This window comes from Artemia sp. Qi Xiang Cuo, chromosome 13 (genome assembly GCF_049724085.1).
Source record: "Artemia sp. Qi Xiang Cuo chromosome 13, ASM4972408v1, whole genome shotgun sequence".
In the NCBI taxonomy this organism is placed as follows: domain Eukaryota; kingdom Metazoa; phylum Arthropoda; class Branchiopoda; order Anostraca; family Artemiidae; genus Artemia; species Artemia sp. Qi Xiang Cuo.
Genome location: NC_142806.1, coordinates 54,460,237 through 54,474,891, shown reverse-complemented (window position 1 = coordinate 54,474,891; position 14,655 = coordinate 54,460,237).

The window sequence follows — 14,655 nt, the reverse complement described above, 5'->3', positions numbered from 1 at the left end:
AGTGAAAAAACAAAACTGTTTCTTCGCGTTAGGCAGTAAGAGGGTCGAGGGTTTCTAAGAACATATATATATATATATATATATATATATATATATATATATATATATATATATATATATATATATATATATATATATATATATATATATATATATATATATATATACATATATATATATATATATATATATATATATATATATATATATATATATATATATATATATATATATATATATATACACACACACGTATATATATATATATATATATATATATATATATATATATATATATATATATATATATATAGTGTGTGTGTGTGTGTGTGTGTGTGTGTGTGTGTGTGTATATATATATATATATATATATATATATATATATATATATATATATATATATATATATATATATATATATATATATATATATATATATATATATATATATATATATAGAGTAAAAATAGGAGCATTTCTCGCAAATTTTACCTTTTTGCTTTACTGAAAATGCTGAGGAGGAGGGCTTCTTAGTGATATATGCTTTCTAGACAAAATTATGGCTAGGGGGAGTACTATTTTTTTTTCTCTGTGAAAAAGGGGAAAATTATTTCAATGCTAATTTTTATCTCTTCTTTTAAGGACAATTATGAAGAATGTATTGCCCCCCCCCTCCACCTAAGAGAGCAAGAGAGGACGAGGCAGCCCCCGTGAGATCATCAATTAGTAAGTATGCTGGCCCTTACACGACTCCAAAACAAAGCAGGAGGGATACAGGTCCATCTGCACTCCATGAGCAAGGCGAGAATGTGATTATCCCCGCCCTACATGGACAAGATGCTGCCCCCTTGAACCCCTGTTATGCTGAGGGGCCTTCTATGGTCCTTTTACAATCCAAAAATGCGCACCCTTCAAGCCCCAGTCTAGCTACGGGGTCTACCGTGCAATCTGCAATGTCTAGGCCTTCAAGACAAGCTATAGGCCAAACATCGGCTCCTTCTCACGCAATATCTGAGCTATCAGCTCCCCGTCAGTGCACTCTCCTCAACTGTCTCCGTCAAGTGCTGAGCCTTCCATGCAAGATAGAAGGGTTGGCCCCTCCAGACAAGTCATAGACCAACCAATGGCTCCCTATCGTGTAATGTCCAAGCCTCCAGCTTCCTGTCAAGTGGTTGATCAATTTGAAGACGTGAGTGAATTTTTTCAATCAAATAAGCTATTTTTTAGCTGTTAGAGAGACTTTTACTCTTTACTTTTGTCTTTTCACTTTTTTGATTATTCAGGACCAGGTTATAGAAATATCTAAACAAAACTATTTTTCAACCTAATACAAACTTTTCGAAGACATTAAAATGTTATTTTCGCTATAATACCCCCCTCCCCCCACCCCCCGGGGTTTAAATTTCACTGCTCCCTCCCCTCAGAGATACCTAAATATAATGTAAATATTTTTTTGCTTGTCAAAGAAACCGCTCTTTTCTAATCTTAACTGTTTTCACTGACCACTGCAGAAATCTTCGCTATTTTTTCAACCTCATAATAATATTTTTCGCTAATTTCTAGTTTAATGTTAGAGAGCCTTAGTCTCGCCATTTGAAACTAATAATGCTATCTTTCACTAGAATATTATAGTTTTCCCCGAGTTTTAAGGGACTTAGAAGTAAGCCTTTTTTAAACTTTTTTAGGCCATTCTTTTCATCACAGTAAAAGCGTGTCAGAGATATTAAAAAAACAAAAAAAATTGCTCCCTCTTTTTAAATCAGGTCAATTATCGTGTACACCTGACTTTAAACTTATTATTTTTATGCCTATGTTTTCAAGATAATTTTAATTGTATACTGTAAGTTACTGATGTCACAGCTCCTGTATGACTATGAAGAGCGTTATAGATGAGTTGGTTTTTGTAACGCTACGCACTTACTTTTGACTCCTATATCAATATTTTTTTTATACTTGGCTTTTGCGTTTTCAGTAAAGTGCTAGTTTTCTGTAATCCTACAAACATAGGAAAATATCACCAGTTGATATATTTGCACTAGTTTTACTGATATATGTTAGGTAAACTGTGAAGTAATAATTTTTTGTTCGTTTTAAGTTTCAACTTCGCTCTTTACTTCCCTCGGAAAAATATAGTTTTTTTTTAATCAATACCCTTAAAGTGTCAATGGTAGTAGTAGTAGTAGTAGTAACAGTAATAACAGCAGTAGTAGCAGTAGTAGTAATAGTAGTAGAAGTAGTAGTAGTAGCAGTAGTAGTAGTAGCCTAGTAATAGTGGTAGTAGAGTAGTAGTAGTAGTAGTAGCAGTACTAGAATACAATTTTTCTATTTTTACACTTAGGATACGGAGGGGTGCATTAAATAGTGGAAATTGAGGGGGAGGGTTGTTTGAACAAAATCAAAACCTACTATGTAATGTTTTAGATTTTCGTCAAGTTGGAACTTTCAGAATATATTGAGTAAGCCAAATGCTAAAAAGCAGTAGGGGTGATCTAGACACTTTGAAAATAATCTATTTTTCATTTATAGGTTGTCCTGGTTCCATATTCGCCATCCCCCCTGCTCGTCAGTTGGAGAAGGAGAGGACGCGCATATGGAGCTCTAAAACAATGAAATGTCAAAGCAGGGTACACTCGTTAATTCACTTGAGTTTAATACTAACGATTTTTTAAGTGATTATTTTAATGTAGATAATAGCACAGTTGAGCAGGGGGGCTTACCTTTGCTGAGTCCAAACACCTTGCAGCTTTTAGACGATTTTACCCGGGAATTAACAAGGAACCCTCCTCTAGCCCCCAATAACATAGTTCCACTTCAATCGAATGAAGTGGATTCCCATAGCCCTAATATTGAACAATGTGGGGGAGGAGGTGTTGATAATAATATACAAGCGGGGGAGGGGGAGGGTAATACCCAATTTACATCATTCCCTGAATGTCAGTTATCAAATACAATTTTAAATACAATAGTTGTCTACACTGCAGCTTTTGGTGACCCTTTTAATTTGCTTTTGTGTGGTAATTTTGTGTTTGACCCCGTAAAAATTGTGCATGACTATGTAGATAGAATTCGTGCACTGCTGGAGAACCAAATTCAATTATGGGGAGGGGGAGGGATTCAATTAAGGTTTCTATTGTTTTAAAGGTGTTTTATTTAAATGAGGGTAAAAGTGAAGTTTACCAACATTATGTACATACCGAGATGCGTGTGATTTATCCAAATTTAGAGAATTTTGAGGCTGCTTTTTCCGAGTGGATAGGTCATATTATTACGCATCTCGAGAATTATAACGAAAATGGGAGCGGGTCGGTAGTTCTTTATGTTGAAAATTTAAGTGTTAATATTTGTAAATTTAAGAAAGATTTTATTTTAAGAGGGGGGGGGGGCAGGGTATGATAGGGATACAGTTTTAAAATATAATCCAGATTTAGAAGGATGTAAAGGTGTCCAGCGGATCTGTTTTGAAACAGGTCATAAATGTTTCAAGTACGCTTTCCTCATATCAGCATTCGAGCCTCTAGCACGTGACGCTACCAAGACGAATTTAGACGATTGGGCTGTACATGGGAAGGAAGGGTCCAATTTTCCCATTGTAGATTTTACTTGTTTAGAGGGAAAATACCTAGTAACGCTCAGGTCCATTGATATTTTTGAAAGGGCTAATGCTCATTTATATATCAAAGTTACTGTGGCTCTATGTAAAAATGAACTTGAAGAGGGAGCTCGTTCAGAAAAGAAGGGGATGGTATTCCCTGTAAGGGGTCCGTCGATTGAATTGGTTAAACGCTGGGTTTGCTTGTTGTACACACTACCATCTAGTGACCTAGCCAATTCAATTGGCCATTTTAACCCAATTACAGACATTAGTGGAGTTCTGGGGGAGGGTAAGAAACAGAGTGCCTGTTTCTACTGTCCGACATGCCTCTCTCGATTTCGTAGCGATATAAAACTACGGGATCATATGAAGCACTGTAGATGGCATGGCTACCAGTCAGTGGAATCGGTTTAAGGGGAGAGTGCCATTTTACGTTTCAAAAATTTTCAAAATACCCTCCTCCAGTGCAACAAAATATCTGTGGATTGTGAAGCTAAGCAGATGGAAGTTAACGATCCACGATTTCCAAACCGAATCAAAGAACATCAAGGTATTGCAGTGTCCTATCCCCATGCCCAAAGAGACAGTTCTAACACCTAGCGGTTGTTAGAAATAGCAGAAACATTGGATGAGAGACAGTGCATGATCACGGCACTGAATAAATTAATTGGAAGAGCCAATGGCGCTATTTCTCGTTTAAGAAATACACATTATCCTATGTTTTTGTCTGCAGAGGATTATCTCGCGATTAAAAATCAAAAAATATGTTGGGTTTGTAAGGGAGAGTTTAAAGAGGGGGATAAGGGGACTAAAGGGAAAAGAAGGGGGAGGGGGAAAGTCAGAGACCATAATCACGTGTGGCAGGAAATAGCCTCTGGGGGTAGTAATTTTAGAGAGGTTGCGCATCAATCGTGTAACATGAACGTTAGCCAACAGTTTGTTATCCCAATTTTTATTCAAAATACAAATTATGATTTAAAATTTATTTGACCGACGCCAGCACTTATGCACAGGGAGGGAGGGGGAGTAGATAGTCCATGGGTAAATAATTCATTTACCTTTAACATCATTCCCAAATCGGGCGAGAAGTTGATGCTTCTCGAGCTGACATAATAGGTAGTAAATAATGAGCATACGTGCTGGAATAAAATCAGGTTTTTAGATTCTTTTAGTTTTTTTCCCAAAGCATCGAGTCAATTGATTCAAGTGCTGAAAAGCGACAATTTTGATGGTTTTCCATTGCTTAAACAGCACTTTCCAGACATTTAAATATACGACCTATTGACCTGCAAAGGTGTATACGCATACGACTATTACTGTTCTGGCGCTCGCTTAAGTGAGATGAAACTACCTCCAATTGAAGCTTTTTACAATTCACTCACCACCAGTGAATAAACAGCCGAGGACTATGAGTTTGCCAAGAAGGTTTGTCCTAAGGGAAATTGTAAAAATGGGTGGGATTATTGTAGACTGTACTTGGCCAGTGACGTTTTAACTCTGTTAGACATAGTCTGCAAGAACACAGACCAAATCTATTCAGAGTTCGGGCTAGATATAGGTTATTATTTTTCCACGCCACATTTGGTGATGGACTTGATTTTAAAAATTAGATTTTAAAAATTAATCATGTTGTCGTTTTTTTACAATGTGTGCAAGGTGCAATGGCCACGGGAGGAGGAGGTTCAAGTTTACTATGGGGATACAGATTCTCTGCTGTTAAAGGTAAAAACCGAGGATTTATTGGGTGATTTAGAAAATGGGGAACACATCAGCTCGCGGATGGATTTCACCAACTGGAATCCTTCCCTCCACCCCGAGTTGGTGAAACGTCAAGCCCCCAACCAACTACTAATATTAAAATCAGAGACGGAGATTGATTTGATATCCAGGGGGGTGTTCCCGGGTTCTAAAGTTTATTGCGTGGAAACTCATGATGGGGATGTAAAGCAAACGTGTAAAGGGGTGCCTACACATTTTGTAAAGAGAAATTTCAACATGAGTGTGTACAGAGACCATGCAGAAAGTAGCCTAGTGCCAAGAGCACAAGTGCTTGCAATTCGCTCTCTAAGGTATAAAAATTATACTGTAAGAGTGGAAAAGAATGCAATGTCATATATATCCGACAAAGTCTATGTGCTAGAGAATGGTGTAAGTGTGCTACCTCATGGCCACTACCTTATTTCAGACCGAGTTGAATGCATAGACTATCGCAATCAACTTGGTCTGGATAAGTTAGCCTAACCAACTAACCTAACCTAACCCAAAAACCAACCTTTCATAAATTAACTAACCTAACCCAACCTCAACTAACCATAACCCAACCTAACCTGCAGCAGTGACGACAACTATTGTATACTGTTTCGCCCCCCGTGGCCGGCCTTCGGCCCCGTGGCTCCCGGGTGTTGGGGGGTCCCACCCGCGGCGGGCCTTCGGCCCCGCGGCCCCGGAGAGGGGGGTTCCCCTTTTAAATTCATAATGTTCAACTGTGCTGTCAATTTTAAAGTTCATGTTCCCAGCGTTTTTTGTTTTTTTCAAGTGCTATTGTACAAAAAGTGTGCTACTGTGTATGCTAATGTACATAAAGTGTTCTTGCTGGACAAAAACCGTTTTTTAAGACAATAAGTGTTGTTGTTGTTCTTGTTGTTGTTCATGTTCATGTACAAAAGTGTTTTTTCTTATAAATGTTGTACATAAAGTGTCATTTTTATCGTTGTCAGGTTCATGTTGAACAAATAGAGTTTTCATGTTGAATAAATGACCATGAAATATTGTTTTTGTCAGATTCTTGTTGTACATAAAGAGTTATTCTTATGTTGTTGTTGTTCATGTTGAACAAATAGAGTTTTCATGTTGAATAAATGACCATGAAATATTGTTTTTTTTTGTTCTTTTTAACGACGTACTAGATAGATCTATGGGAAAACTATTACTACTACTACTACTTATTCACTGGACACGTATGATTTACAGTTAGTTGTAGTCCGACTGTTGTCAACAACAGCAGCAGCAATTTGTATCAATTTAAAACACCCTTCAGATCGTTTCTGTGTGGTCCCTAAATGTCGGGGAAACAAAACTTTTAACGAGAGTCATTCAAGACTGTCAGCAAATGTTTCTCGAAAAACCAATGGAAATTTACAGTGGTTTTTGTACATTTGGTTGTAATCCTACGATCAAATAAAAGCTATTGCCACAACCATACCAATACAATTCATACGGGGACTTGATGTTTTCAATGGTATTTAACCGAACTCGTGGCTGATTATTGATGATTTTGCTGAATCCATTGAACAGTTCTCACAGGAAATGCTACAGCTGTTCACCGTTCGCTCCCACCATGAACAGATTTCCATAACCCTAGTTCTAAACAATCTGTTTCATCAGAACAAATGTATGTGAACCCTTGCTTTCAATTGCACCATCTATATTATCTATCGAGTTGTTCGTGATTCTAGCTCGCTAATAACTCTCAATAAACAAATATACCCCGGCACCCCAAAATTTCTGTTGTTAGCGTACACTCAGGCGACTAATAAGCCCTACGGTTACATTTTGCTAGATCTTAATCAGAGCACGCCCGAGGATCTACGTGTAGTCACCGACATTTTTGACAAAGAAATTACAGTATATCTTCCGATGAACAGTAGAAAAGGCTATTAGTTGCCATTATGACACTGAAGAAACTACACGAACAACGGCATTTATTTTCCGTTTTAAGTACTTCAAAACCTCCACTCAGGAAGGCTATACTCAAACATGGTGTTGACAATGATTTCATTAATCTAATATTTGAACTTTGTTTAAATTTGACATAGGGCAATGTTCAACTGCCAGAAGGTGTTAGACAACAGACAAAGCAACATCATTCTACTGTACGCGCCATGGCTTGTAAAAACAAGGGAACAATTTTTAAAAGAAAACGTCTCCTTCAAGCGGGCGGTAGCTTTTTTACACTTTTACTGCCAATAATTTCAGGAATTGTAAACAGTTTTCTTTAGAGAATGGCTAAACCCTATAAATTGACACCATTTGAACTTGTCCTCTTGCCCGTGGAACATTTTGAAGACAATCTAAGCAAATTCATTAATGATGAGAATATTGCCGATGACAAAAAACTGCTTTTACTTCAAGATGCATTGCGACGTGTGGACAAACATAGACCTTATCGTGAGATACCCGCCGCCGCTGTTACCGATCCCTCTAAACGGGAAACATCTCCTCAAGATTCAACAGTACAACCAAAGAAGCAAAACTTGAATTCAAGTGTATTGAAAACTGGGAACCTATTGTCACTGACATATCGAGAAAATAGTAAAATAGTATCCACATTTATCGTGTTCAAAGCTAGTGATGAACATCAAATGAAAGTCGATGACGCAGGGAGACGAATTATAATTTGAGAAAAAATTTATAATCTAGTGCATTTAATATGGGATAAGGTGACGAATCGTAAAGGAGTATTATCCTTTGACAATAATCTATACACCTTTCTAAGTGTATCAAACTTTCCCAAAAGTCTTATTAGCAATAAGCAAATTCTAAAGAAACTAAGAGAATATAGTCCTCCAACAACACCACCACCACCATTTAAAAAAGAAAAAGATTCAATATTTGAAAATACAAGCAGCAGCAGCAGCAGCAATGATTTTATAACACCTGTGGCTGCTAGTCAAATGCAAAGACGAACTGATTCACCCACCAGTGTGCAAAAGGGGAGTGGACATTACACTTCGTGTTTGCGTTCAAAATGGATGAAGTTCTGAAAGGTGTCTATAAAAATATTGGTGAAGCAGGAAGTTTAAGCTCTCCCAAAACCCTCTCTAAAGTTGCCTCGGGTACCTCATTTAATAAGGAAACAGAGCCTCTACAAACTGAGCAAATCTAAATCATACACCGAAATCGCAGGTTTCGTTACAAACAATCTTGACAACCTTAAGCCTTTTACCTTCATTATGCTGTGCACGTTAATCTGTTAACTTTATACACAATTCAATGGCGTCACAATGCACCCTACACAAATATTCTGGTGGCAATCAGTGTCTTTAGTCGCTATGCCTATGCCATTCCATTACGATCAAAGAGAGGTGTTGAAGTTGCTCGGGCCATTGAAAGTATTCTTGAACAGGATTGCTATAGAAAAATTCAATCGGATCGTGGTAGCATATTTGTTAATCCCCATGTGCAAAAGGTTCTATTGAAATATAATACAACACTTTATCATAGTCACAAGCCGATAAAGGCTGCATTGGCTGAACAATTAATGAGAACGATTCGCTTGTTAATTTCAAGATACTGTAAACTGAAAAATAAATTTGTTTTTTTTCATGATTTAGATAAAATCATGCGGATTTATAATCATTAACCTCATCGATCTCTGTCCAACTCAAGCCCTCGGGAAGTTCGCTACAGTGAAAATACATTTGATGCTTTTCTAAAGCAATACTCCAATGGCGGAAAAGAAAAAAAAATGTGAAGAAGAAGTTCAATATTGGTGATACTGTTCGAGTTAATAGAACCACCAATATTTTTGAAAAGGGGAATTATTTATGGAGCACCGACATTCTTAAAATTTCCAAAATCTTAGACACTGAGCCCATAACATATCTACTGTGAGACACCAAAGATGACGAAATTATAGGTGGTTTTTATGAATACAAACTACAAAAAGTTAGAAACACTAGTGAAATTTATCAAATTGAAAAGATATTAAAGAGTCGTACTGGCAGGGACAAGAGACAGTTGCTTGTTCGCCGGCTAGGATACAACTCTAATGTTGATTCTTGGGTTGGTGTTGAAGATATTAACAATGCCCAATGATTTCTATTTGACTTTTATGTTCAATTTTTCTGATCCTCCCTACAATAACCTGAATAGAATAATGGATTTTTGGACAAAACTCTCTCCCACCATCAAATTCAACGGTTTGTATGAAGTGGCTCTTGTCGACTGTATTCTCAAAAATACCTATGACATCCTGAGAAAAGATCGTAAATATGATATAAAAATTAGACCCTATAATTGGCCGCCACCATCCTCAGTTGATCAAGAAAAAATTCAAAAAACCAATTGAATGAATTATCCATATATTGAATTACCCTACGAGGAACTCACCTGTATGAATGATTTATGTCGTTCTATTAATAAAAGAATTTCCGCTCTTAAAGAATGAACTTTTCATTTCAAATGTTTAAAGGATGAGGGTAAAACCTCTATTATTTTACTTACTTCCGAGAAAAACTTGAATCTCAATGATAACCTAAAGGATGTTTTTGGCTTTAAGCTCAATATAACCAATAGTAAAAGTGCCGGAAATCCCAATGTTATTTTTGCTGACTACCTACCAGCCATCTCCCCGGACACTTGTATATTACTTTGTGCCTCATTTGTGGAAACATCTCGAGCTGATAATTCAAATTTTCCCGTCCTACGAGTTTTTGAACAGAAAACCCATCAAAAAAATAGTGACCACTACGATATAAAGCATCTTAAGGATGTTCCCGTAAACACTTCTTATTTGAAAATCTGTCTGTTAACACTAAGAACTGAATTAGGTGATCCCATTACAGTTTCAAAAGGTTTGGCTGTGATTACATGCCATTTTCGGCCCATCGTTCAACAACAACAACAAGATGTCTAATAGGAAAAGTGGTATTCACTTGTCCTGATATTGACTGCTATGTTAATACTCTTGGCCCGAGACAAAAGGGTAAGAAAATGAAATATTAAATAGACCATTCGTCCATTTATCGCTGTAATAGTAGCGAGTTGTTTACCCAGTAGTTTTTCACTCCACTACATCTGGCTTTAAAATATCTTGTACCAACGGTAACGGGCTTTGTATCTTCTAAGCTATATGATTGGGGCTCTGGAAACGATTTTAAAAAAAGTGCCACGGAAAATCTCAAGTCAAGTGCGCAATCCCTTGTCGAGAGATTAAAACAAAATGGAAAAGGTTTAAAAAGGTCGAGAAACATTGCATCACTCATCAGTCTCCACTCAGGTCAGAAACGAAAGATATCACCACTCTTGTCAAAGAAAAGAAGGAAAAAGCCGACACGTAGTGTAAACAGAATTAGAAGCCCCAGGAAGAGAATTTTTAGATCGAAACTACATTTCTTTTCCTAAGATGTCCTACCTACCGCATAAGGATTCTCAACCTTCAATCACCGCATCATTGAATCTATTCAATGCAGAAAATGTTGATGTGAGTGTCAAGCATGGATACTATGAACAATTTTATCCACAACAACCCCTGTCTGATAGTATCCATTTTCAAATTTATTCTAATGAAGACTTGTTTATGGACACTTCTTTGACATTTATAGATTTACAAATGAAAGTCCGAAAATCCGATAATACAATGCCAATTCGGGCCGATGGAATATCCTATGAAAATTGTATATTACATAATTATTTCGTCAAATCAGTGTCTACATCAATGGAACGCTGGTGAGCACAAGCAACAATCTCTCAAATTATACAAGCTATATGCAATTCATGTTGATGACACCCAAGTCATACAAGGAATTGAGAGGCACCTCCAATGGATATGAATATATTATTAATACTGATAGTACAGATGCACTTAAAAATGCTACAACTAGCGAATTACATCTAGTTGGAAAAATATATCATGAAATATTTAATATACCCCAATGGCTGCCGCCCAATGTTAAAGTGGATATAAAACTAACGCTTGCACCATCCAATTTCATATCGAGAAAAGAACTTGCTGCCAATCCTGATGTGACTCTCTCCCTCACCTCGGCAATACTTCATGTACGCAAACAACAAGTCATGAGTTCTGTTGCTTTGGCAGTGAAAAAACTGAGAGCCAGTAGAAATAATATTAAACTACTTGTTCCCCATACCATCACCATTCAACTTCATATTACCATGGGGTCACGCAACTTCACTGAGTCATCCCTTATCAATTGCAAATTTCCGTCAAAACTCGCTATGGCATTTGTTAAATGTGCCAGTGCAACAAGTTCATGGACTGGATGCCCACATAAATTCGAGATGCTTGGACTTTCATCTCTTGTGTGCAAAGTAAACGGTATCCCACTCTACAATCTATCTTTTGATAAATCCTATAGAACATTTTATGAGTTGACCATGCAAACCCAAGATCACGATTCGCAACTATTTGAAAATGGTATAACCGAAGTTATGTTTGCTAAAACACATGGTATCATTGTACTGGATTTGTCTGGTACACAGGATATGAGTATAGTACGTACGGGGAGTTTGCGTTTAGAGTGTACATTTGCCGACCCATTGGCTGAGAGTATTGCACTAATCTCACTAAATCAATATGAAACCTATTGGGAAATCACTCCCGAAGTCAGTGTTCTGCTAGACTTGGCACCATGAACACCAGTCAATTAATCAATGTATTTAATATTGATCCCTACATGTCCCACTACAAATCCTTTTGTCTGCACTCGGACTTTCTTGGAAAAATTCAAAGTGTGAACAATAGCTTAATTATTGTTAATAGCAGTCCATCGACTGTGCTGACGGGTCATTGGCTGTGCATCTTTCAAACAATGAAGACGATTGACCTTTTTGATCCTCTTGGTCTACCCTATACATTTTACACACCCCACATCAGCAACTATATTGAGAGAAGTGGGAAAACTATTATTCAAAATCGGAAGAGGGTGCAGGATCTAACGACTAAAAGCTGTGGCTTCCATACACTACTATATTTTGTGTTCCGATGTCACGGCTATACTTACAAGCAGTTTATCCACATTTATGGTGACAATCCACGTTTGAACGACTTTCTAGTGGAAAATATCCTCTCAGACCTATATAATATTGGTTTCAATACCCTACGAGTAAAGTGCTTAAAAAATGTTTGTGAATTTGTTTATTAATAAAATGCATATATATACAACAATGTCTTTAAATCCTCAATTTAGATTTCTTCATCGGTGTATAGGCAACTGTCGTGAACCACTAATGCCGGTAAATCATTTGGATTCACTGTATATTGATCTTGATTGGCTGCAAAGTCAGGGTCACATTTTCTACAGTACAATGTAACTTCACTCTTGTCGTATCTCTTTGTATAGTCAATGATACTATTTGTATTCATATTATGAAATTCTCGAGTTTCAATCTGTCTATTTGAAGCAATATCGCATACAGTGTTTTCAAATGGTGAATCACATTCGGTAACTGCCAAATAAAAATCACTTGGTTTATAGTCATAATATGCAGTGTCGTCACAACGATGACGTAGAAACCAAATTGTCTTGTTACCCCAACAGTTGAATTGTAGACCTGACTCCTCCTCCTAGAATAATTTAAATCCACGACGATACCACTCTTGTAAAAGTATCTTGAACATCCGCGTAGGGTTCTCTCTAGTTATTCGAGTGTGAGTATTCTCCCGTTGATAATCTTAATCATGTAACCAGTTTGAACACCTGTGCCCGCTTGTGGAAGGGTCGCACATCTCTTAAGGGTTTTAACTGTATCCTTTCATTTGTAGTACTTAGCCACTTTGTAATTTACAAGGATTACATAATTTACACTTTTCACTATAGTCGTCAATAATTGTACAATGCTCACATTGAGTCCAACTAGCAAAAGTGTACATGCATAATGGACATATATCGAACATTTTTTTTTTTGGTTTCCGATGTCAACTCTCTCCCAGCTAAAACGAAACTGATCGTTCCTGCCGACGGATAAATTCAAGGTGGAGGAATGGGGGAGGAGTAGCTCTGTGACGTCACATCTTTCGAGTGGTGGTGGGGAGCCATCTACATTGAATCCATTGGCAATGTTTTCAAAAGTGTATCCACGATATTATTCTGCTTTGTTCCAATTAATATATCAATAAATTGAGTATCAGCATTTGAGTCACATCGTACAAGTTTCATACAATAGTCCAATGGAGGAGAATCAGCTTTCATTATATTGTCAAGTGTTCCCTGAGAAAATATCCTGCGTTGAAGAGATAACTCGAGAAAATCATCATCCAAAATCAAATGTTTTTCCATAAACACTAGATTCGAACTAATTCTCTCTTTCTCAAATTTATTCATTTTTCAATCCTTTCACTCTGACTGTTGGCTCTAGACTGACCATGAATCGTTAGCCCTAACCTAACCTAACCTGACCAGAAAAGAAAGGGAACATTTTCGATTTCGAAACAATTTTATTGAATAGTTACGACAACAACAATAATACTAAGCATGTACAATTAGCGATACAGTTTATTGTCTTCGATATGTTTCACTAATGCACTTAAAGCACATTGAAGTCTATTCACATGTGCTATATAAACTTTTGCAGCGAAACATAATTGATCCTCCATTTTCAATTTGCTCAATGATAACACATATCTTGCATATACTTCATCCCATTCCAGACAAAGTCGTGATCCTCTCGTGATTTCCACTGCAATGTTTGATGCTCTTTTATTATTGCCATCAACTCCACCATCAACTTCTATTAGGGTAAACATTCCACTCGTCAACAAAAATATATATCCAAAAGAGTAAAGTCAAACTGTTCTTCTTCTCACTCCTTTGAATTCTATTCACAGACTAATGAAACTATAGCAAAAATCCTTTCCTTATATCCCCTTCAATCCTCTCCCGCTAATATGTAACCATCCCTCTGATTGGCTTAGAAGGAGACACGTGATTTGTTTCCCGTTATCGGATCAAAAAAATTCCCAGTCGATTACGCAATCAAGTTCTCGGAAATTCACTTCCCCTTCGATTACGCAATCAATTTCTCAGAAATCCATTTCCCCTAAGGAGTCTATGCCCGTATATGGTGCCCCCCATCACGAGCTCATGAGGTTAGGCTAGGTTACGCAATCAATTTCTCGGAAATGTGTTCTCCCTGGGGATTCCATGCCCATATATGGTGCCCCGTCGGACTGACAGCACAGTTGTTCTCCCTAGGGACTCTATGCCCATATATGGTGTGCTGTCACGATCAATTGGGTCATTCCTACTGCTATCCTCGCATTTGCGCTGCAAATGGGAGGATATCATAATTAACTTGATAGTTTATATATGTGATAACCATGG